This window comes from Centrocercus urophasianus, unplaced genomic scaffold (genome assembly GCF_019232065.1).
Source record: "Centrocercus urophasianus isolate 14NV4802_14NV808 unplaced genomic scaffold, USGS_Curo_1.0 seq_26, whole genome shotgun sequence".
Taxonomy (NCBI): Eukaryota; Metazoa; Chordata; class Aves; order Galliformes; family Phasianidae; genus Centrocercus; species Centrocercus urophasianus.
In genome coordinates, this window is record NW_024884822.1 from 9,384,098 (window position 1) to 9,409,270 (window position 25,173).

Sequence of the window (25,173 nt, forward strand, 5' to 3'; positions counted from 1 at the left end):
CTGCACCATCAGCAAATCTCAACTGTGATCTCACCAGCTGAAGCCAGAAGGACAACTTGAACAAAAGATCCTCTGCTTGGGGTGCTTTGGGCAATGACCATAGTGACAAAACCAAAGCACGAGGATGCACACACCCACCCAGATCTCCTGGGCATCTTTTAGGACTTGACTGCATTACTGAAGCAGTACTTTAGCTGTTTCTCTTCTCCTCATATAGAATCATTTGTGCAAGTCATTGTATTCTTAAATGGACTCCTGCTGGTACTAAGAAAACATTACAAGAGACTGAGGGAGTTTGGTCGTATTTATTGCAGCCAACAGTTCAATAAAGCAGAGGCACAGCTCCGTGTGGCACTTTCCAAGTTATGACCCTCCCTCTTGCAGGTGTCTTCAAGTTGTTGGGTTTCAAACACCTTTCTCTTAAGAGCTCAAACTCGCTCATGATTTCCTGGCTGACTCAACTCAATCTAAATCTCAGAGAAATGAGGCACAGACTGAGCACAGCCTCATGGTTCCCATCCTCTGCACAACCATCCTGAGCTGCTTTTTGTTTGCTCTCCAGAGGGAAGTTACCTCCCACATAAGCCTTCTTCTGATCCCTCTGCTGGTGTCAGCCCGTGGCTGTTCCCTGCACAAGGAACCAAAGGTTAAGGTGGCTGCTGCTACTTGTTTTTCTTTTACTTTTTCCTGATTGAATCGCAGATGGCATGGTGGAGAAAAAGCCTGCAAAGAATGATTGACGTTAAATAGTGTTACCTCATATAAGAACCTCTCTGACCTTCCAATTGCAATAACTGCCTTTCTAGTATCTGTTAGAATTCCTTTCTGGTAAAAATAGTCAGAGCACAAAGCCCCAGTGCTCTGGCACATGCATTCTGGTGGCTTTCATTATGGTGGGTGAACGTACTGCTTGCCCCACATTTTCACTGGGGATTTCTGCCATTCACAGCTCTCACCTTTGGTGGCACAGCCCCCAGTGCTAAGGACCTTCCACACGCACTCAGCCCCAGGATCTGGGCTGTAGGATGTGGGCACACGTTGTGTCCCACTGCTGCTGCTCCAGAATCCTCCAGAGGAGGAACAGATCTGGGGCCAGGAAAGTCTTAAGTCACTGTGGCTACATTGACTAGAGGACATGCCCAATCCCCAAAACAACTGAGCTAATCTGAGGATAAAATAATTCCTGAGAGCCATGGCCAGGTGGCTCTTCAGCTCTATCTCAGTGGCTTCAATTTCTTTCACACCTTGGCTGTCTCAAAACATTTGTTCATCTGTTAATCTTGTAACTCTTCTGGCCAAGAACAAATAAACTTTCTAAGTGCAAAACACTGATCAGAGACCACAGTGCAAGTAAACTCAGATACAGCAACAGCATTCAATTGCTGCCCCTTATGAGAACAGTCTCCCACTCCCACACCAGTGCTGTACTGGAGAGATCTAAGGAACAGGGAATTAACAAATAGCTTCCCATGCTGGGGGATCATGGAATCATAGAATCTTAGAAACGTCTGAGTTGGAAGAGATTCTTAAAGGTCATCCAGTCTAACTCTCCTGCAATGAACAGTAGGGGACATTCTACTTCCAGAACCTTCCTTATGCACACAAGTCCTTGTTACATCAAACTCAGCTAAATTCCTGCTTTGAATAAGCAAACAAGCACCAAGAACTTTGTTAGACAACATTGCCCCCCAGTTTTATTCTCTTTTCGTATCTAACAAAGGGCACAAGTTGTCCTCCATCCTCCAACCAGTGGAATCCTACAGGCAGGAGAACAGTATCTTCAAAACATTGATGAAGCCCATGCAATTTTATACATATCCTAATTCCTCTTGCACTATGGAGGTCCTTCTCGAGCATCTCCTGATAGCCCATGGTGTAACATGGCACCATCACATAGCACTGGGGTTCTGCTCTTTGCAGAACCACGTGTCTTTCTTAAGATTAGCTGAGCCAAATCTAATTCTTTTTCTCCTGAATTACTGGCTCAGGCAGTTGCAATCTTGCTGACATGCTGAATTAACCAAACCCCATCCTTTTAATGTTAAAAGTATCATTTTGAAGCCCAGAGCTTTTTTTTTTTTTTTTTTTTTTTAAGAACTTTAAATTAACAGCAACAGGCAGCTCTTCCAGCGATAAGAATCGTATGCTTGCACCTTGTGTAGAATTTGTACTGTGAGTTCAGAATTTTATTCTTCTCACTCTTCTACCCCTGTTTGACAGCAGTATCTCCTGTCTGCATGGGACAGTTGTCCCAGTTTATGCTACTGAAAGCAAGGACAAAAAGGTTCTGATAAAATTGTCTTTGGCATTAGAGGGGCATATGAACGCAAGGGGCTTAATTTGATTATTTTCTGTTTCCTGAATGAATCCCTGAAACATCTGTCTTTAAATCACGAGCTGAAAAATCCATGCAAAGCCCCAGAAAGGAGTTGAGGAGTTTATGCTCTAGGAGCTTTGAGAAATGTTTACCGAATACTTTCATTTGAAGCAAGCATTTAAGAGACACTCTGCTTTTAAACCTAATTCTGCCTTCCAGAGCAGAACCAATTTGAAGACTAATAATGAAAGAAAATGATTTCGCGATGAACAGATAATTTGTTCAAAATCAACATTTGTTTTTCACTAGGATACTCTGGAGCTTTCAGCAGATTCACATCTCCTGTCTAGGTGTAAGCCTGTACTTACAGCCGTAGGCTGCAAAGGTGCATGAATATAGATTGTTTCATTATTTGCTCCTGCTCTTGAATTTCCATCCCACCAATTGGCTCATAAGCTCTTTCTTATTGACCACAGGCACTGCTTATTTTTGCTCCACTGTCTTCACTGTCTTGAGGACCTCTCTGACAGAGCTTTGCAAGTAGAGGAGGTTCACTGCTATGCACAGTTACACCTATTTCCAAACCTGATGAATTCACAACTGAGATAAAATGATTTTGCTACTGCCAGAAGTTTGCTCCTGTCCTACCTACAACCTCTTGTCTGGGCGATGACCATGGAAACCTTTCTTATAGCTCCCAGGTCGCCAAGCGAGCCAAAATTTTTCAAAGAATGCAAGTAATGGGATTTTCACAACTACTGAAGAAGCCTAAGATCCACTTAGTACACCAGGTGTTGGGTACTTCAGAAAATCCCATTGAGTACCTAAATACCATAGCAAATCTGACCCTTAATCGTACTTAGTTCTGCAACAGAGGTAATTGCACTTCCGAGCTCCACAAGGAGAATGGAAAGGTAAATAGATGAGGGTTGTGAAGCAGTTACATACTGTAATAACTGAGGTCAGGTAAGTACCATAGCCAAAGATGGATGGCAAATAGATAACTGATGTTCCCAAAACTCCAGAAGCTCTTACCTTCATCAAAAATACCGTTCCTCCCACTGAGCACTCAGCCTGCACAGCAACGTGCAAGGCAATGAATGCAAAGGAAGCCTTTTGCCAGCTCACCATGCTTAATGGACAGTGCTAAATGTGTCTCTTAAGCCCTTTCACTCAAAACCTACCACCAAAGCACTCTGATGTTAAAGAGCTGTAATGGCATATGTGCATCCCACAGTGAAGCCCCCTCCTGCTACTGCTGGAAAATCCTGTGTTCCTGGGAGCAATCTAGACAGTAAAACTTTTGGTGCCATTCCTCCTTGGTTCTGAAAACTTGAGGAATAATGTGAAGGAGGTCAGCACCTGGGTCTGCACTGCGGTTCCGGTGAAATTCATTGGGAAGATCATTACTTACCCAGACTTCTAGTTTTCATTTCCTTCACCATAAACAGTCACATTAATCACCCCAGCAGCATGGATTATAGTTCCTTCTTCTCCCCTTCCTCAACCCCTGCTGAATAATCCATCTTTTGCCTTACTATTGGCAATGGATTTTGGAATTTGGGGAGAAAAGGATATACCAGATGTCAGGGCAGTACCACCAGCAGCTAGGGGCTGCTGATGTGCTTCCAATAAAATTGATATCGTTTCCTTAAAATAATAAAGGTCGATGTGAAAAATTCCTGGGGAAAATACTCGCCAGAGTTCAGCACCAGCGCAAACAAGACTTGCCATTCAATGGTAAAATACAAGGAATGGCCTTGAGTTTCAGAAGTTCTTGTTCTCAACATGAGATTTTTCTGCATTAGGCACAAACTTCATCTGCAGTGTGGAAATGGAAAGCGAAGTTTGCTCTCAGGAGGTGAGGAGCATATGATGCAGCAGTGTGGTAACATGAGCTAATTTAATTTTGCTTAGAAACCTCTGGACTGAGAATAGAGCATGTATTACTGCAGCTGTAGCCCATTATTTCTAATGACTCTAATTATTTCTTACGGTATCCATCTGACCAGCTATAAGATTTCACATTGAGCATAAAATTAGCCAATGTTACCACTGTGCCTGCTTACATCTCATACAATTGGTAAATTATGCTAGCAAGTAAATGTAGAGCTCCATCAATTTGCTGGTAATGAATCAGTATCTCAGGTTGAAATTTGCTTTCAGTTTTAAGCCTCTTGTTCCAATGAAATCAATGGGATCACCCATTCCCAGTGACTTATACTTCTGACTCCATTATTTGTGTTATCTTACATAAATCTATTTATAGAATAAAACACAATAATTTACTACTCACTAATTGGAAGGTAATTAGCTTTTACTGAAGAGCAAAAGAAATTGTGCTTAATTTCCATTTCCAGAATGCTTTTAAACTTTTTTTTAACTGCCTTACATGTGCTCAGAGCGGAGCAGACAGTTTGGGAGGAGGAACAAGGACTGGGACTCATCTGGTCAAAACCTTAGCTGAAGTTCAGCCAAATTCTTGCAATCTTACAATGAGCAAAAGGCTCTGTTATGAGCAATCCCCATCTGCCCTACATTTCTTTCCTACTGTAAGGAACTGCTATTTCAGGAGAACAAAATGAGCTAAGATATGGCAATGGCAATGACACAGAGCTTAAGGTAAAAACAGGAGAAGAGCAAAAAAAAAAAAAAAAAAACAAAAAAAAAAAAAAAAAAAAAAAAGCCCTAATAATAATAAAAAAGAGACCTGGCCTTGGAGTGGGAGTTTAAAATAAAAACAGTCAAACCAAATCTTTCTCTCTCATTCCTAATCAAGATACCAAAATTTTGAGTAAATCTCTTGTCACGTATGGCGCAGCACAAAAGCAGCAAGCACTCTGAAAGCTTACAGAAGATATCATCACTAATAATAAGATATGTATCCCCGTTATTTATTCCCCAGCATTGACATAAACCTTGTTTGCAATTACGTTTTAATGAAGCACTCCAATTACTGTTTGAACGAGGACATCTGATTACAGTCTCAATCAACATAAATAAATCTTCCTCATGAAAGGTTTCCAGGATATTTTCTACAGCAACATTAATTACAGAAGTAAACAAGGATATATGATTATCACAGCACCCAATTGTAAATCCTGGCTATAGCTGTAAATATTCCTTAGTTTGACAGCCTGCATCATGATACAGATTCCAGAGTCTATGCTGCAAATCTGTTAAATGACAATTTCAATGCAGCCATACTCTGAAATGGATTTTTATAGCCACATCTAATTCCTAATAAGATCTAGATTCTTTGAGCTATCACCCACAAACTATGGTTAATTCCTAAGGAAAATCCAATTAAATCTGTCAGAGACCTGACAGGATCAGAGGTCTAGTGATGCTTTATTGGAAATTACAGTTTTCTAATTGAGCCAGAGATAAGTCTGGTTCAAATGGCAAGGAGGGTAACAACTTCACTTCTCTGTATTTGGACAACAGAGATGCTAAAGAGATTTTGTACAGAGCTGAGTGAAGAGAGAAAAAGAATGGATAAAATAATGTGAATTACCCTTATGTATAAATTATGGATGAAAATTAATATTTCCTTAGATTATGATGCTAGATGAACAGTCCTGCTTGGGATCTGCAGGTGCTGCATTCCCTGATGAATGAATGTGTGGGGAGCAATCCTCCCCTTTTGCCAACCTACATCTACCAGTTCTGACCATTTCCCTCTGCAGTAACAACAGCAGTTTGAAACCATTATAAAACAGTTCAAAGCCAGCATTAGGAAGATGCTTAGCTAATGTTGAAAGATTCAAATGAGTCCAGATAAATGAGATAAATGAGAAACCGGAGGAGTCTGAAGGTGTGGCTCACAGGAGCCCACTGCTGTATATTTAGAGCACTGATAGCAATAAAACCAGAAAAACGTGGAGAAGTCAAAATACAGTTGTGAATTCTTTGTGAATATTTATCAGGCTAATGCATGGGAATTGCTGAAGGGGATGAAGGAGCTGTAGTTACGTCAGTTATCCTGTTTTTTTCTCTTTAAGTAATCTCTAGAATGGTATACAGAAAGAAAAATGTAGCATTTAGAGGACAAAAAGAGAGATCAAATGGAAAAAAATCAAATTACTCTAGAGAGAAAGATGTAGTGTGTAATACTATTGAGATCTGGTTTCATCATGAACTGGAGAAGTGGTGAAGGGTAGAGACTGTCAAAGAACAAAAGTACGAGATTAATGTTTTACGAAGTAGAGGTATGGCTGAGAAAATTAAAATCATCTGGATAATTAAAAAATGCTGTTGCTTATAAATGAAGGAAGGAAAATATCATAGAAATTGGGAGACAGTCAAAAACGATGTGTGGTAAATACAGAAGCAGTTTAAGATGATGATGATGAGGTTCTTTTTTTAAGGGCCAGGGAAGGGACTGAGGGATGCAAAATGAATTGTTCCTATTTTAGTGATGACGGCAGCGATGCTCTCCTCACCCGGTGGGCTGTGAGCAGATTGGTCTCGCTCCGAATCCCCACTGTGCCTGACAGACGTGAGCAGAGAGCTGTCTGCAGGATTCCCTCCGTCCTGCCGTGCTCAATCTTTCAGCCTTAATTTATGAGCTCCGACATCCAGAGATGTTACAGGGCCAAGTGGTGGGAAACTGCTACAAAACCAGGGCAACGGCAGAATCACAGAATCAAAGAGGTTGGAAAAGACCACTGAGATCAACAAGTCCAACCTTAACCCACCCCCACATCTCCACAGTTCTGGAACACCTCCAGGAATTTAATTTAACCACTTTTTTGGAGAAGAAATTCTTCCAAAAAAAGGAATGGCCAGGGCCGCATCCAGAGCAGCACAGTCCCATGGGTGCTGATGCCAGAGGCACAGTGCCTGTTTCTCAAGGGAGAGGAGTTACCAGTTGGGAGCACAGGAGTGATTAATAAAATCACAGCAGTTGTAGGTGGGATTGAGGAGATTGAGCCAGACTATAGCTCTATTTATTAATATAATTAATGCCAGGAATCAACCATAGGAGATACCATGAGATAAAAAAGAAGCAGAGAATGTGCTTTGGTTAGAGGAAAGGCAAGGGATGAATGTCTTTTCTTCTGGAACGATAAAAGAGGGATAGTAAATGACATTATCACTGGCAGTTCCTTCACGGAGGCTTGTTAACTGCATTGTGTTAATTGTATGCAGTTTCTCTGTGCTCCCAGCAGGAGCAAGGGACAGTCTCAGGAGCTAGATGTGCCCCAGCTACCATGTAAAGCACCATCTTCTGTGTGTTGGCTATATCTTATTTTACTGCAGTAAGTTACATAAGAAAACAAATTGAAACAAAACAAATTCCTCCTCCTGTTGGATGCATTAATGAGAACACTCATTTCACACATGGAGAAAAATAATTACTTTTTATGTTACTGTAATTGCCTAAACCAGAAATGCATTTTCCAGAAACAAAGGTTGGGCTGGTGTAAGTTTCTAATTACAGGTTGAAAGCTTCTAATTAAATGGCATTAATTGGAAGAAACCTTTTCAGCTAGAATTACAGAAGAGGCTGGTAAGATCGGGTATTATCTTGATGCACTGTTACCAAGCCAGGAGTGAAATAAAGAAATAGAAACAGCATGGTAGCTCCTCAAGCCACTGGCATAGCTTGCTGCCTAGTAGCAGCGTGTGCAGAGGCAAACTGGCCTCAGACCTCCCATCTGTAGCTGTGAGGTGAGCAACACAGTGTCAACCCAGTCCTAACACCCTACAGGGGTTACAGTAAGTTGGCCTGGTCAGTGCGAATGGGCACAAGCATTGCAATAGCTTTTGGAGCATGTCACAGAATTTATGTTGTCTTCTGGATGGTTGCAGGAGGACAAATGCCACCAGAGCTGGTGTAAAATTAGAAAATCCAACGGAAAGATGGGACTTGTGTCAGATAAAACTCGCTAGGTTGACACATTAAGTATTTATTAACTTAACATACATAGTGCTCCACTTCAGGGTGACTTTCATATGCAGTGAAGGCAGCAAAATATCACAAAGAATCAATCTGGGCCAACTCCCCACTACTTTACTTTGAATGCTTGCTCTTTTGTCCAACTTCAGAAGACTGAAGAAGCAATTGTTTGTTTTTTAATTTTTTTTTTTTTTTTTTTTCCCAGGGTGTTGCATAATCCCCCTGAGCAGACCTGCATGTGGTCACTGGCAGAGAAATCACTTTCTCATGATAATCCAAAGTACGTAGATGATACTGGCAGGGGTGCAGTGCTATGCAAATACTGCAGTCATTATCATCAGCGGTTTGCAAGAATTATTCTACATCAGAACTGCTTAATGAAAGGTGGCTGCAGACTTCCATTAAAAATTATTTTTTGAAGTCTCTCTGTCATGGGATTTCTATTTGCCTCTTGGTCAGACATAATGGAAAGTGTCAGACAGATTAAAATCTCACGTGGACAGTGAACAGGCTCAGATTACTGCAGTGCTTTCTGCAGTGATTTACTTTTTCACTGCCTTGATGATTTATTCTGTTCCTTATAAGGAAGATTGGACTTCATAGTAAGTAACTTACAATGAAGAAATATGGAGATACCAAAAGTAGGAAGGATTTGAAACGGTAGAATACCTGCTGGAAAAAAGGTAAGTCTGTATGCATCACATAAGTGGTGGTGGTATCCCTTGAAAGCATGCAGTGAATACTGTAAGTGGATTTGAAGAGCTTATTTAGCATGACAAATTGGCTACAACCTGGTGGCTATTTCTGAAAATGCATTCATAGACCTTCCGACACTGATACTCCTATGGTACATCCATTCACTGTACAGTCAATTTATAATGATTCCACCAAATTAAATCTTTATTAACAATCTTATTGACTCTGGCTTTGACTTTCGGTCCCCCCTTTAATTAACTGCAGTAATGAGACAAGCAATATCCAATGTAACAAGTGACCAAACATTTTGTTTTAAACCTGCAGTTTATTCCAAGCAACTTGACAAAAAATGAAGGCTGAATTGCTATTTGCTAAATGTCAATTTTCACACTCTGCCGAACCCTTTCTGAAGCTTGTCAACCACAAATCTGTAGTCATTTTCCCCCCTCTGATCAGAGCTATATAGAGCACGTAGCAGGTTTTTTGTTTTTATGCAGAAGTACCATTTGCTGTCCTCTGTATACTTCATAAAATGGCAAACAGGCATAATTGCACATCTAAAGGGACGATATGCCAAAGTTGTGGCCTCTTTCACAATTTACACCAGGAATACAGTTTTATGTCTGCATGCATAAGGTCTCAGCAATGACCCAGAACTCCTCAGATTACTTCACAGGAATACTGAACCATCCAGCTTTCTAGTGTGCTGGGCTTCTGCTCAAAAGCTAGGGAGCTATTTCACCCTTCGTGAGTCCCAGCAGATGGTTCATTCTCAGGCTTGCTCCTTGATTAGAGGTGCTCCTCATATCTGCAGGAGAAATTCCATGCCTTGCTGTCTGACAGACACAAAGCAGCCTCACAATTATGAGCATCCACACCCTTCCCTCTACAGTCAACCACGACCATGCATAGAGACACAGGACTTGGCTCTATTGAAAAGAAATAACTATTTCTGGCTTAATGCTATTGCGAACCAGTTCACCCAACTTCTCACATGCTGCTATTTGATAAAGTTAGGGAAGCAAAGTGACAGAATAAACTGTCTAGGTCAGGATACTGAGTAATGTGGATTAATGAGTAAGGGGGGGATGGCAAAACAGTTGGACTTGATCTTTGTGGTCTTTTCTAACCTTAAATCTATCATGTATACCACCACTGAAAAGGACAATAACCTAAAAGTTAGTTGCTTATTCCTGTATCAAAACTAGCTAATCTGACAGCTGTCTTTGAGAAAAAAACAGAATTTTTCATGAGTACCCACTGATCTGTGATTGCTCTTCACATTATAGCACTGATTCACAACCTGTTTTGATAATTTGGAAATTTTTCCTCTGTACAATCTATAACATCCAACAGAGAATACAAATACATGAAAAATGAACACACTTTCTCAGGAGGAGTGCCAAGAAAAAGTCAAGATTTCTGAGGAACAGAGAATGAGAGCAGGGACCAGCACTTGGTGGGGCCAGTTTCTGAGCTGCTACTGGAGTTAGCAGGGCAGTGGGAGGGACGGGATTTTTGAAATAGTTTTTCCTCCCAGTTCTTTGAAAATCTTCAAGTCATTTGAGATTTACAGCTCATTTCTTGTTTTCAAAGAAAAATAGGTTGGGAAATGGTGCAGAGAAGAAAACAAAGAGATTGTGGAGGTGGGTGGAGAGGAGAATGAACTACAGATAGAAAGAGATCAGGCAATTAAAAAAAGCCAACTTGCTGTAAAAGAGAGTACAGAGATGTCTCCAAAGGGACTACTTTAATTCTGAGAATAGGATGTTTTGCAAATTCTAAGGGTCAATTTCTCTTCAGCTAAAAATGAAACTGATTTCTGTTTATCTTTTGCATATAATCACTCCTGAATATAACACGCATTTCAAGGTACAGTCTGGCAATTTTTCAAGAGATATGCAGGACAGTGTTTTTCTTAACTGGGAGACAGGTTGAACCTAATGGCAGCAATTCAGTTGCTGACTAGATGATCTTAGCAGTCTTTTCCAACGTTAGTGATTCTATGATTCCCAATGAGAAACAACACCCCTGCCCTTCTCCATCTGTAACACGTGGATACTGGGAAATACAAAGCAATGCTGCTTTGGGTGCACATCTCAAGAAACAGCAATCCTTGCTCTTGACTCTTCCTCTGCCAGCATCCATGCTGTAAATTACTGATCCTTGCTGCAGAACAGAGCTCAAAGAAATCAGTCTTCTTGCTTCTTGGCTCAACACAGCAAAAAGAGAAAGCGTTCAACATTTCTTGACTTCCATGAAGCTCCTTCAATCCTTTCTTGGGCAAGTCCATATTTTCACACTCATAACCTCTTTTGTATGACTTTTTTTCTTTTTTTTTTTCAAGTAACAGAGAGAATCACAGATGCTAACAGAGCAGGTCAAGCAGAGATTAAATGAAACGGATTAATAAAAATGAACTCAGCACCCCTCAGTGTCATAATCTCTTCCTAGAAGTTTTTAGCAGGGAATTTCATTTCCTTCTGTTTTGTTTTCTGAAAAAGAGGCAGGTAGGAGGACTGGCTTTGTGGTTGAAGCACTGGAGTTCAATTTCTATTCCTGTGATGAACTGCCTTTGCAACCCTAGGTGAGCACATTCAGAGCTCCCTGGGGTTACTGCAGTATTAGAGCAGTGGGGATGGCTCAGCACAGCCCAGGAGTAACTCACCCTCCTCCCCAAAACAGCAAAGTTGTACAGGCAACTCCTTGCCGCTGATTTCTCCAAGTGCCCAAGACAACTCATTTGAAAACTTCCTCAAGAAAACTGCCACTTCCACTGCAGAGCATGGCCCTAATCCACTACCTCCACCAGGAGCTTCACCAGATGGTCTCAGTGGTGGGAATGGCCCCAGGTACAGAAACATAACCTGACTGACTTCCTAAGTATTGCCTTTAAAAGAAGTCAATAGAGTTTCCTTGGAAACATAACAAGGGAAAGGCAATTGGATTCCAAACCTTGAAAACAACTTGAATTCTTTTGTCTGGCCCAAAAATACCCAGAATAAATGTGCAAAAGAAAAAATAAATCATGGTCATTTAACCACTGTCAAAAACAACAATCAAAGCTGTAAGGTGTAGGGTTTTGTTTTCTTCTCTCCAGAATTCTTTGTTTCTTCTCAATTGCCTGCACTCTCATGGTACCTCTCAGCAGTCAAATTAACACTATATATCGATTGCATGCTTGGTAGGCAGCAGGAGAGAAAACAAACCAGGCAAGAACTTAATATCTGTTTGAGTTCCTTGAGCACATGTGGAATATGGACAGCCTTTCATGGTGGCCACCACTCTGCTAAAGCTTTTCTAGTGAAATTACTACTGTTGTTTCCATGGGTGTCAGTAAGCAAACGCTGCCAGGAAGAAGGTAGGGTGCTAATATCCTTCCATGCAGAAGATATGATAGATGTCTTCTACCACCTGGGAGCGTCACTCTGACAATTTTCCAAATGTTACTTGCTTCCCATAGACAAAGAAATTTCACCTGCTGAAGTTAGCACAAACTGCATCCCTCACACTGGAACATGCATGATTCAACCTTCCATTCAACACCCCTATATATCAGCAGGCAGTATCATTAATTCCTGCTCCAGAATACTGAATCCAGTCCTCATGTGATGGCCCCAAAGAAATGAGGACTTCTGAGTCCCCTCCATACACCATAGGGAGAAGCCACATTTATCACTGGACCTCCCAAACCAGATCAGTTCCACAGCCCACTTGCTACCATTAGCCAGGGTAATTGCTGGGATAGAATACTGAAATGAGTCAACTACCTGTTTGGACACTAAATATCAAGGCTGCAGAACAGAGCTCAAAGAAATCTGATACAGATATAGAGAGAAACACAGATACTGAACTGCTGAGTCAAGGAAGGTACTGGTCAGAAAATAGCAGGGAGGGTGATAATTGAGGTTTTTCTATCTTGTGTTTCAAGAAGGAATGCGTGACATCTGCAGTTATTCACATGCTATAGTATGGGCAGTCTGAGGGGCAGTGCTGACTGGGGCCCATCACAGGTTGGGGAATTGCTATGGGTTGGTGCCAACTTCACATATTTGGAGAGCTTCCCAAAAATGACAGACAAGTGAAGTGTTTCCTCTGTTCAGTTTTAGTGTCAGCTCTGGCAGAAATTCCCATTGCTGACTGTCTGTGGAGGGTCACAAATTCCTTTACGTAATAAGCCTTTCAGAAAGATATTTGAAATATTTAAAATAATTGGGCCATTAGATAAGAGTGAAGATTTACAAATATGTTTACACACCTGCTGGCTGGTATTTAAAACTGATGTAGCATCTTCCTGCACCCAGTGCACATGAACTGCACATAATTATATCTTCACATAGTATTTGCTACTCAACTTTCTGGCCCAAGTGATTTTCATTCTGATGTAATTTACATATGTTCTGATTTTCAGTTGATCCTGTGTGGAGCCTGGAATTGGACTCAATGATCCTTATGCGTTCCTTCCAACTCAAGATGTTCAATACCACATCAGTGGTCAAGGGGAAGGAACCTACATAACCCCCAGACTCAATCAGCTCCAGCAATGGGGCACCAAGGCTCCATCACACAATTCTTTCAATACAAGGGAGAAGGAAACAGTTTTTTTTCCTACAAAACTTGCCCACTGCTAAAGAATTACCCTGCTATCCCTCAGATATTAAGCTCATCACAGTCCTTCCCTCCTTGCACTCCCACAGTTCTCACTTTTTTCCTGTTTATTATTGTAGAGTAAGCCACCAGGTATAACAACATTTACTGTCAGCCTAAATACAAGCATTGGAAATTTTCAGTTTACCAGTAAGAGAAGTACCCAGTACCAGAGATGCATCCCTGGGGACCCTGCAGGGTCTGGCAGCATGCAGTTCCCCATCGGGTTTGCAGAGAAAAAACTTGGGGCAGGTTTCATCCAGTGCTAGAGATACTCACTACTCTCAGTATGTTCCCATAGATGACAGTACATGGAATATCTATCTCCTATAAAGGATATCCTTTTATAAGGCAATCACATCCTAACAGTCATGCTGCTTTAACTGTACTGCTCTACTTAGAGTTATAATGTGGGGAGAACTTAAAAAAACATAACTGGACAGGCCTGTTCTAATTGTTCCCACCAGACCTGTGCTCCATGACCTCAGACATCTACAGAGCCATAAAGAGGAGCTTTGATTGCTGTTCCCATAGTGACTGACAGGAAGAATACACTGGAGGCTGACTGGAACTGCTTCAAGCAGGCAAGCAGCTACTGGAAATTATTAAGTTCAGAAGCTCGAGGGACACTAATGTCAATGCAGGCCAGTCAACCTGGAAGATAAACACTGCTGGGCACTATGGAAAGGACTGTTATATTTCGTTCTGCTAAGAAAGTGGAGTTGGCTGCACTACAGGCATTTGGCTTGGCAAATGAGCCCCCTTCTGAGGGGAATTTACTGGTCCTTTCTACTGCTGGAGATGACAAGGCTACTGGTTGTGACTGCTGTGCTGCACACATTTACTGCCGAGGAACAGCCACCAGCCCTCCAGCTCAGCTGCACTACTGAGGCATTCTGTACCCAGTGCTGCCAAAGGCTTTGTGTGGAAATGGCACACTTTTGGCACACTGCTCTGAAAGAGTGAAGCCCTGGTGGATGCACTCAGAAACGCAGTTTGTCCTGCAGCTCTGACACCCTTGCTCTCACTGTGATTTGTGCCATGAATACAGAAATAGAATTCTAAAAGCTCTATACTCTCATATTTCAATATTAAAAAAATGGTATTTTCTGCAAAAAAAGGCACAGACGCATACTGAGTATGTATAGAAGAAGTTCAGGAATATTTATATTAGCTGAGCACACAGCAGGAAAAGTATAGTGGTTCTAATGGCAAAGCTGCCAATATATCTCCAAGTGCTGCGCTCACTGCCTGTCCACAGACTGCTGGGCTCTGAGCTATATGCAGCTGCATCAGCTCGCTGGCCATTGGGGGCTGGTACATCACTGAAGGAGGGAATTTCCATCTGGCCAAATCCAGCATTGCCCATAGATCACTCCAAGTTATAAGCCTATAAAGCCAAACAGCCTCAGCATCTCCATGAATGTATTAAGATTTGACACTGGAAATATGGTTCACTACTGGAGTTGTTCTAGCATGCAAGATAAAGCTACAGTTATTCAGCTAGATAGTGATGCTGAATCTATTTTGTCTATACACCTTGTATACTACCCGAATTCTCCAGTTTATATACTTTAAGCTCTTCAGAAACCACTACTGCTGAAACTTTAATGTCAAAATAAACCAGATAAGCCCATAAAGAATAAGTACAAGGTATCACTTCTCACTTTCTACTCCTCTTTGTGACTTATGCACATAGTTCTGTAAAAATAAAATGAACAACCAAAAGAAACCAATGCTTTGAAAATGATGTGATCTCTAAACAGAAGGAGCTCAGTGATGTGGCCCAAGGAGACACTTTTCCATTCTCATGCAATGACTGATAATCCATACCATGGCCTAGACTACAAAAGCCACTACAGGAACAGATGTATTTTGCTTCACACAGAAACACAGAACTAGCATCCAGATAGACAAAACTTCCTCAAAGAGGTGATTATGAAAGCAACGCCTTTTGGTATTGCCCAGACATCAGGATGTACTGCAGCCCCCAGAGAAACACTTTTAATAGAATCAAAGAAGCTGGAAAAGACCTCTGAAGTCACCAGGTCCAATCCGTACCCATCCCACCATGCCAGCTATGTCCCTCAATGTCACATCCCCACAGTTCTCAAACATCTCCAGGGACAGTGACTCCCCAGCCTCCCTGGGCAGCCTGTGTCAATGCACCATCACTCTTTCAGTTAAGAAACTGTTCTTAATTTCCAATCTGAACATCCCTTGGCAATAATATGTAGCAGAGAACTTTTGCCTGCAGAATTCCCATTGCACTGACACTGCTTCCCCCTTCACAGCATATCAGTTCACAAAGTATGATGCAGCATCATTGAAAATGTCTATGTACTTATTAGAGGTTACAGCATAAAAATATGCAGGCACCTTGAAATGTATTTCAGACTGCGACAGCAGGCAGAGTGACTGAATGCATTGAATGCATGTCAGGGGTTTATGATGAACTCTGAAGCATCTTCATTTCATAGGAAATATCCTTTTATATAGGCATCTTTTATTGCTTGATTTATTCTTTCTATCTGTAACTAACCTCTAGACTCAAAGATTTAGCCTCCTGGTGTGATGTTGCTTGAATGCATGAATCTGAAGCTCTGCAAAACACTCTGACAAAGTCATTGTTTGGTACTCTCCCACTGTTCAGAACAGTGCCAATGGAGAGAGATCGAACTGAACTAAGAACCCATTAAATTGAGATATTTAGTGGGAGGTGCAACACTACTTCATGACCTACATGGATACTTAAAGGCAAAGTATTGCTTGCAGGATGCAGTCCTAACACCAAACCCACACAGGTCCCACATTACCAAAGTTTCTGTACTTTTAAAAACAATTAGGGAATAAAGCCAATGCTTGCATTATGGTATATACTCAACAGTTTGGATCTGGGGAGCAGGGAAAACACAGTGCTGGAACCTGCACAGCACACTCAGGACTGGCTTTCTCATTCTGCTCCCCACACAGTTCCTCCTGACCCACAGGAACAAGAATTGATCATCTGGTAGGGAGCATTTGGAGGGCTTAGGCAGGCAGCTTAGCTCTGGTACCCACAAAGGATCTGTCAGAAATGTCATCTCTAGTTATTTAGAGGTATATAAACCAGACAAAAGCACAGGTGATCCTTCCGGAAGCACTCGGGTTTCCAAAAGGAAATTCTTCAGGTTTACATAAAAGCTGCCATCTTTTCAAGAGAGATCCTCAGCTGATTCAAGTATGATAGGCTGCTATCCTAAGACCACCTTTATTTACAACATGAATTTATTACAAACCATCGCACATGCACACATTTTTCACTCAATCACATCTCGTGGATCATAAGAGAATTTCATTTCATGAACCTTAGGAAGCAATTACAATCTTTAACCTCTGGCACTGCATGAGAAGATACTGCACATTTTCTATCAAAATGAACGGTTCTAATAACCTTCCATTAATATCCATTAATATTGATTAAATTTAAGACACCAAGCTCTCAAAAAAAGGTGTCATTTTACTTTACTTCTATCTTTTACAATGTTAGTACTCAAGGAAGTGGACAGGACACGACACTGTTATCACTGTCACACAGTTCAGCACTAGCAGCATGAACTCTGTCTTGCTTTCTACCCTTATTAAATATAAGCAGATTTTCTCTGAGTTCACTGGCAGGGAACATCTCCTTACAGCAGCACATCCACTCATTATCCAGCCTTCTCAGCTGTTCTCAAATGCACGAGGAAGCCATTTTCCTCTGTTTTACAATCTCTTCTATGATCCTTGATGGTGTAAGTTTTGGGGGTTTTCGCTTGATTCCCCAGTGTTGTTTTATAACATGTCCTCAGCAGTCTCTTCCCATGCCCATCCTTAATGATGTGAAACCAGAGGAAGAGAATGTGTTTTAGTATTGTGAAATGCAAGAGAGATCCCATGAACCAAGGTCAATTCAACATGACAGAATTGCAGCTGAGATGCAGAAGTTTCAGCTGGTGAAATAGCTGCTGGGTCCATGCAGCCTGACCCCCATTTGTGTCAGTTGAACCCAGGGGAAAAAGCTCCTCTCTCTTTCCACAGCCACTGCCCATGCTCTGAGAAATGTGTTCCTCCCTACTGGAGAACTGAGTTGTGTTTCTGAAAGTGTTTTTCAGGCTCTCTCAGAGACACTCACCTGCTTTTTGGCTTTTATTGGTCATAATCACATTTCTGCTTCCTCATTTCATGCACAGACCCAAAGCAACACACAGCACTGTGGAACACACTGTTTATAATTTTGACTTTTTCTATCCAAAGACACCAAGTCCTTGTGCAGCTGGAGTGAGACAATGCACTATTTTACTTGCCAGCAAAGCCATGTGCATATATTGTTTTATATATTTACAGCAGCCACATCAGCTGATGGAATAATTAGCAATTGCCATTTTGCCTTTTACCTTTTACACAATGCTTTCAAATATTGGCATCTAAGAACTGTTGCTTTTTCTCAGCTGCTCACACCGATCCCAACCAAGCTGGGAACTGTCAGCTTCAGAAGCGTCAGCAGAATCTGGGAATCATACAGCCTGAGAGCTTGCTCAAGATGGGCCAACCGGCCACCAAGACTAGCTTTGTAAAGGATTCTGTTTTCTGAGATGAATCTGCACACAAATTTCCAATTCCAGCCCACGGGAGTTGCCATGGTTTGCATAAATAGCAAAACAGTGGCCTTCAGTGCAACACACCTTATGAATTGCAGTGATGATATGGCAATGACATATCTGAAGCACCGTGCAGAAAGCAAACCAAGCCCCCTTCTTGGTCTGGTACTGTTCTGCTGCATAAGGGACACAGGTTTGACTGTTGAGTCACATCTAGAGATGGGTTCTCATGACATCAAACACCATTTGAAAGCAAGGAGTATGTGATCTCAGCGATGTCATTTGAAAGGAAACTATTATTCAGACTGCCAGAGGTGCCACATAAGCCCATGGGATAAAGCTAGACTGCAACATAAAGGATGGATTTATATAAAACATAAGGAGCAGGGCAGCAGCAGCACCACACTTTCCAAGGATAAAATCAAGATGTGAAGTAACAACACAGCCACCCTTCTAGGCCTAGAGAAAACAGCTCTATTCCACATGACACAAATTTGGACTAAAGATCCTCTAGGCACAGTGAATATTTATGACTTCTCTTAGTAAGATACAAAGCACTGCTTTCAAAAGCAAGAATCTCATGGTTAGAAATACATTTTTCTTCTCTTTAATATGGCTATACAACCACTATCAATTCCTGTCTAAGGTACAATTAATGCTTTTGTGAAAGTGTCCTTTTTAACCAGGATGGACTTGTACAGCTCAAAGCACCTCACTCACACTCCATAATAACTATGATTGCCTCGATACAGCTGGGCTCAGGCACGAGCAGTAAGCAAAAGGGAACAAAACCCTGAGGAACTTCTCACTTGTGTAGGAAAGCACCTGAACTGCCCTTCCCTATTTTGTTCAGGTTAACGAGAAATCTGTATTAAGCACTCAGGTTTGAGGAAGTTGGTTCACAACTACAGCAGCCAAACCCTGGCTGCGATTCCCATGCTGGGCTCATGGTGCTGCAGGCACTGATATACAAAGCCTTGGCAAGGAGACTGCCCTTAAAGACAAGGACTGAGCACTGAGTGCAGTACTTATATGCAGCCTACTTTGCCCTTCACTTCAGGTTTTAGAAATGCAAGATACACAGCTGGAGGGAAAGACATAAATATTAAAGAAAGCCAGATAATATTCTACCGAAATGCAAGCATGGTGTTCAGTGGATTGAATTCCTCCCATTTATTTAAGGTAAGAACTACATTTCAAGGAAAATCTGAGATATTCAGCCATTTTGAACATGAATACATCCTAAATATCACACAATTTTCAAAGGAGTTAAACATAGGATCAGGAGCACAGGTCGGTAAGGTGCCTCCTTTGTGTCTTCTCTACTTCTGCATTTCATGTTCACTATCCTTGGTACGAACAGCTCTTTTTCAAGCGCAAATGCTACAATAAACCAACAGTTACTGAGACTCTCACAAAGCATTACCAATTACAGAAACACAGAATCATTGGAGTAGGAGGGGACCCTTAAAGACCACCTGATCCAACTCCCCTGCACTGAATCCACAGCTCCACCAGCTGCTCAGAGCCCAACTAGCCTGACTTGGCTGTCTGCAGGGATGGGACATCTCTATGCACAACCTGTTCCAAATGTCTCATCTCACAGCAGACACCATCTTTCAGCTACCCCACAAGGATAGAGCTGAGAAGGCTCTGCTGCAAGGAAAGTGTTGCCCGACTTGCAGTGAAACAAATGCTGGCCTGCCAGCTCTTCTCTCTGGACAGTTGTCTAATGATTGCTTTTAGGATGCTTAGGGCTGCTGTTTGTCAATAACCTGCAGATCCCATTACAGTCAACACCACAAAAACGGTCCTTAGAGCCCACAGACCTGGTGCTCCTCCTAGGCACAAGCAATAAGTTATGCCACTCCTGAACATGGTAGCTCTGCTTAATCATTAACAAAACATAAACATCTGTGTTGTAGTGGCCAGGGGTTGTTTTTATTATTTTCTCTTCCAAAACACATCACCTCAGGGAGCAGACTGAACTACCAGACAGATACATCATGTTAGTCAGATGCCACCACATCCTTTTAATCAGTGCACCATCGATATTTTGTATTATGTGAATAACTAATTAGTTTCTCAACTTATTTCCACAGATGTCATTGCAAAAATCTATCTGAGGAATGTCATCTGCACTTGAGGGAAGGACAAGCATTGTAATTAAGTATTAAGCCATTTCACCAGTATGAATCTGCCACGAAGTGTGAAATGGCTATTATTCACATTTTAAGACCTCGCATTTATTAGCATCTATTTTCTACCCAAGGTTAGCAGCATGCTGCACAGTGTTAAAAAAAAAAAAAAAAAAGCAAAAACAGTTTACATTTTTGTTATTCAAATGGATGCCTGTGTCTGTCTGACTGTACACAGATTGCTAGCACCAATTGGGCTTCTCTCAGGTCCCAGAGGACTTCTGGCCTGCACGCCTTTGTGAGCAGCATTGGAAGGGATGCTCTGATTATGGAACAAGTGATATTCAGCTGCTGAAATGTAATGACAACCACAGGTGCAACACACCTTGGCAGAACACTGATCCTGTGTACACAAAAGATATCCAGCCTGAGATAACAAGCAGGATTGATGATTAATACCTCCCAGAAAAAGATTTTGTTTGCATTAGGAAACACTTGCAGAATAAATGCAGACAGCAAATAATGATCCAGCCTGTACTGTTGTATGCAGGGGGCAGCAGAAATTTCCCTGGTCTAACTAGAGAAAGGCAACGAGCGCACACTTGCTATTTTGCTGCTCAATTATATACATAAGGAGAGGAATCCTGTGCATCCTCCAGCCAGAAATGAGAGATTTCCACTGCTCTCTACCTTATACACTATGCCATTTGGCAGCAGTTTAATTTAGAAATCTGCCCCTTCCTGCCCTATTCTCACACTTCTGCTTTCAGTTATGGGCCATGTAGCTCTGGAAGATGCTCCTGCACCCACAGACCTGCACTTACACACTGGTGCATCCAAAAAGAGCCCCATAGCTGACCACAGACTGTTCAATCACAAATTCCAGCTACTTTCTTTTGCAGTTTGAGCCTATCTCATTTTTTACTCCAGCAATTTAAACACCTTTATGCCAAACTCACCTTCCCACTAAGATGGCCTTCACTGTCCATCAGCCCTTCTTGAAAAGGATCTGCCTGTCAGTGGGCAGCTCCTGTTAGCAGCACAGTGAGCAGGGGCCATGCCATGATTTATACAGCTGGGATAAGTCAGCAAAACTCTGTCAGTGCCTCTGTCATTTGCCAGGTGTGTGCCTGATTATCTGATCCATTTCTAGGCACCACCTGCTAAAAATAGGGAAGGAAAGAACACTAAGAGCTAAATCCCGTATCTTGTGCTGGGTGGGAAAGGGTGAGAGTCATTAAGAGCAGATATGCTGTAGCAATAAGAGGGAGCAGCAAGACTCCTCTGCAACAGTTCTATTTTAACAGAAGGAAAACACCTGCAATCATCTGCCTCCTTAACTCCAAGCCTTCTATCGAATGCATTGTATGAAGTGCTCAATATATCATCCATAAGAAGCCTCATGGAAAGACTCCCTTTGACCTGGGGCTGTGGTTTGTCTGCTCTAACAGACAAATGGCCAGCAGCAAGAAGGCATGTCAACAGCAGGAAAGGCCACAGCAAAGCAGCTGTGAAACGATCACGAGTTCTGCTCTGAGGAAGTCACATTCAACATCAAGTCACATTCAACATCAAGTGCTTCAAGAAATGTTACCTGCCATGAGAAAATCGTCAGATCACATGTGGAATCCTAGATTAGCACATCAGGAGTGATGAGAACTTCTGCCTTTCAAACAAACCTCACAAGGGTCCACACAAACTAGCTTGAAGTTTAGAAACTAGGAACCTCTTCTCTCATTCCAGCTGTATACACAAAGGAAGGCACTGGCTTGGTGAGGACAATTCTAGAAATCCTGCCCTCTTAAATCACTATTACATTTTGTTACAAAACATGGAAAATAAAATCCATCTCAAGGCAAAAGCATGTTGTTTTGAAGCTGGTAAAATTCTACCAGAATTATTACATTTGCACCAGTAAAACAAAGAAAAAAACAGCTACTGTAATTCTACAACATGATGGCAACTACAGCAACAATAGCAGTGGAACAGCCCTAGGCTGCAGCAACTAAGAACAAGCCCAAATGCAACAACCACGGATGCAGAAACAGAGGAAGAAAAACTGCTTACCTTCAGCAGGCCTCAAGTAGGCAGGGACCTCCAGCAAAACCCTCTTATCTCCACTGCCAGCCCTTAAGTGAGGTCTGGTAAGGGATGAATCCTGGCTCCACCCCTTCCAATCACTCAGGAGCACTGCATGCACCTGAGCTCCCCTGGGCTGGCCCTGCCTTCCTACCAGGTGCTCAATCACTGCTTCAGGCCGTGATTCAGCATTTCTGCTACAGCACCCTTACCAGCTAATCAATCTGAGAACAACACTACTAGTTGCAAGGCTAAATTGACCATTTTTTCCTTGCTGCCACCTTGAAGGAATTCCCAGTGTTTGCTAAAAGCTAAACTATGTTTCAATGTGACATGCTACTCTTCACAAATGACATCCATTTCCCACCAAATACTTCCTCTTTCATACAACTGATGTTTTGTGTTTCCCCTACTTTTTGTTCCTTTGATCTTTGTGAACATAATGGTTTTTAGACAGAAACATTATTTGTGTGTGTTCTTATTGAAAATATCTCTGCTGCTTTGTGAAGCACAGCTGAGAGAAGCCTTAATTCGATAAGAATTATTATTTCACAGAGAGAGTGCTGTTGCATTAGCTAAGCACTGTATTTAAATTGCTTTTTGGTACAATGGGTCTCACTTGGACTATTTGGATAGTTCAATACTGTACACGGTAAGGTAGAATTGCCCTAATAAAATCAAACTACAAGTGCATTTCATCTGTTATTGGGTACTTTCAGTGCTTCATAATTAACTTTGGTCAAAAATTACCCCTTTAAGCCCAAGAGATTAATTCTCCCTTAACTATATTTGTGTATAACAGGAAAAACAATCATGCCTTGGTTTCCCAGCCTTGGATGAGCAGTTTATGGCATTTTTTAACCTACAATAACTGTGGATGAATTCCAGGTCTGTGATTGCCGCTTACAAAGTGAATTTCACGCTGATTTCTTTTTATTTAACTCCAGGAACATAAACACCCTAAACTAGGGTTTCAGCAACACGCTTGCAGTGCTTGGCCTAGCAGTCTGGTTATGAGGGAGATCCCTATGCTAGGTCTGAACAAGGCAGTTTGGGTTGAGGAAGCTGCCCCAACAACAAGCCCACGGACAGGTGCTCTTGTACAGCACCTGTTCAACATGCACCCTTCCTGCATGTAGTAGTTTAACATCTTTTTGATACCTTTTTTTTTTTTTACATTGGACCACTCACTTTTTAGTTATGCTTCCACCTCCAATTATTTCCCTTCACTGCCACTCATCAGCTGGTCTAGCCCTTATCCCTCTCCTTGAAGGATGTCTCAATAGCAGTGAAGGCACTGATCTTGTGATTGTCAGACAGTTTTTGTTACTCTTCTTAACATATATTGCCCTCTTGAAAGAAGACAAATGAGGAAGCCTGGTGATTTCTGTCAGAGTCAAGGAGAGGCTCTCAAGTAAAGCTCTTACCAAGTTATTTGGGCTCTACTAAAACAATGCAGTGACAAAAGAGCATCTGCAGTCAACCTCTATATACAGGCAATCACAAGGATAGCAACTTGCATTACAAAGACTCAATTACTACAAATATTTAATGTCCCCAAAAAAATCTCATAATTCCTCTCTCTTAACTATTTTGGGATGATGCTCAGCAGGAATTTTAAGCAGTCCAAGAATTTGAAAATAATTTGATTTTTTTTTATTTTTTTTTTTGCTTTTCTTTTTACTGTTTTTGATTAGCTTACAACCCAATTAGCAAAACATTTAGGAGTCTAAAGTTACTTTCACAGAACTATGGAATTGTTTGAGTTTGACCCTTAAAGGCCATCTGGTCGAACTCCCCTGCAATGAACAGGGACCACTACAGCTCCATCAGATGTTCAGAGCCCATCCAGCCTGATCTTGAATGTCTCCAGAATAGAGCATTTATCTATTTACCTACCTGGGCAACCTGTGCCAGTGCTTCATCACTCTCACTGTAAAAAAACCTTCTTCTTATATCCAATCTAAAATTCCCCTTTTACCTTGAAACCATTTCCCCTTGGCCTATCACTCTGCTAAAGAATCTGTCCCTTTTCAAAAGTAAATACAGGAAAATATTCACTAATGCATATTAAATAGTTTTTCATATATTTCTACTCTTATGTCACGACTAAAGAAAACTAGATCACAAAAAGAAAACATGGATCACTAATAACAGCCACCTCTGCATTAAACCAGGCATTTATGAGCTCTGCTGCTCCTAATACAACTGATATTGGGCTCTGTAGGATTCTTTTTTTGGGATACATGAGCCTTTCTGTTGCATGGAGGTTGCTGAAAACCTGAGAAGTCTCAGCAGCAAAGTCAGACCTGGGTCAAAGAAGTGCCAAACCAATTCTTGCAGCCCAACTACTATCTTATGAGCTTAGCATGTAAGAAAAATCTATGCACATACTGCCACCTAATTTTTCTCCATCTAAACTGCTGCAGACAGAAGTATTTTAAGAAAGGTACATAGAGAAAAGGGCCATACAGGGCTTGCTGGTGCACCAGGAGGACGGCTACCTTGTCTGTCCCCAGGAAGTTGACCAGCTTGTAGAGCAGCCACCAATAAATGAATTAAGCTATACGAACTGAAGGTCATTCATCAGCTAAACAGGGACAGAAAGTCTATTGAGAATGTACGTGGCATCGCTCAGAGCGTATCAGTCTTTGTGATGTCTGCACATGACTGAAGGCCTGTGGGATGGAGAAGAAAAAGAAGGGAAGAAGCAGAAATGACTGGCACAGTGGCATGCTGCCTGTGTTGAAGGGGAAATCAGTCTGTCTGTTA

The 25,173-nt window shown here is 41.7% G+C and overlaps 1 protein-coding gene across 3 annotated transcripts in view; it reads right to left on the reverse strand.

Annotated features, from left to right (window-relative positions):
• SGCD (sarcoglycan delta) overlaps positions 1–25,173 on the reverse strand; it is a 213,368-nt gene that overhangs the window by 11,087 nt on the left and 177,108 nt on the right. The gene's annotated exons all lie outside the window — the stretch shown is intronic.